This window comes from Paramisgurnus dabryanus, chromosome 2, assembly GCF_030506205.2.
Source record: "Paramisgurnus dabryanus chromosome 2, PD_genome_1.1, whole genome shotgun sequence".
NCBI classification, from domain to species: Eukaryota; Metazoa; Chordata; class Actinopteri; order Cypriniformes; family Cobitidae; genus Paramisgurnus; species Paramisgurnus dabryanus.
The window spans coordinates 22448066-22449525 of NC_133338.1; positions in this window are offsets into that span (position 1 = coordinate 22448066).

A 1460-nucleotide genomic window follows, 5' to 3' on the forward strand; every position below is an offset into this window, starting at 1 on the left:
TATGTTCCCTTTCAATACGGTTCACTTCGCATTGCGTCAGTTAGCTGACGCTATGGGGGAAACTCCTGTTTACTCCGTGACTGAAGCCTATTGGTTAACGTCTGTACAAAGTACAGACCAATGACGTTTGAACCCGCGCGCGGGAGGAACGCGTCCTTATATAAGCGGGGTTCAATCGTCAGGAGCTCATTATTTTCTCCTTCAGCGCGAACCTCTCGCTGCTCCGAAGAAAAAGAAGAAGCCTTACCTCGCCGTTGACAAAAGCCCTGCAGCGGAGTCCAGGCCTAGCGTCTTCCCCTGCCGTTTTCCGGCTGAGAACCGAAGATAGCAGAGTCCAGGTCTAGCGTCTTCCCCTGCCGCTTTCCGGCCGAGAACCGAAGATAGCCTTCGCTTGCCGTGGTTCGAGCCCTGTGCAGCGGACACACGCCTGACGAGGTCTCCCCTGCGGCCGCCCGGTAAGATCAATATTTTTAATATAAAGCTATAAGCTAAAAGAGCAGGCGCTGTTGTAATAGCGTCCAGCACAGCGGCTCGGTGAGCCTCTCTGCTATGAATTTCCTCCGAGCGCGTTACCGGTCTGGCACCTCCCACGCCGGGACCGCGCTTATGCTTTGGTTGTCTTATCCATGTTTCGTGCTCCCCCTGCTGTTCCTCTCTCGCCGGGATGAACACACGGCGAGCCATGAGACTAGATGGATGCATAGACAAGCACACACGGACTAACCCCTGTGTTCTGTCACACCGCAACCGTTCATGCTTACAGAGTCCCTTCGCTCCTCTTACATTCAGTGGCGAGATCTCTGGCACATATATTAATCCCCCGAGTGCATCGGGTGATACCGTCACGACGCATGGCTGTTCTGTCTGTGTTGCTGCTCCCCTCTGCCGTTCCTCTCTTGTTGAAATGAACAAGCGGGGAACCGTAGACCTGGATAGATGCATACGACAAGCAAACACGGGCGGTCTGCCCCTGTCTCTGTCATAGCACAGCCACTCGTGCTCCACGCTCGCGGAGTCCCTCGCTCCTTTCCCCACAGTGGTGAGGTCTCTTAACGGCTTAGCTAGCACGCGGTATTACGGCTCGCTGCCTCTAAATGCAGCTGTCCAGTGTTCAACGATTACAGAGCTTCATGCCCCTCCCCTCCTGGAGCGGCGCGATCTCATTCGTCTGCTCGATAGGGCCGATTCGCCGCTATTGGAGCACCAAGAACACTCATTATAAGAGAGCTTCATGCCCCTCCCCTCCTGGAGCGGCACGATCTCATTCGTCTGCTCGATAAGGCGGACACGCCTCTATTGGAGCGCTAAAACACTTATTATAGAGCTTTACTGGCCTGAGCCGATCTCACTTCAGATAGCTCATTTTTCGTCTGCGTGGTAATTTCTCTCTGGTTTAGACGGAATCAGAGGCAGAACGAATTTGTTTATAGTATACTGAGGCCCGAATACCTCCCTTTATT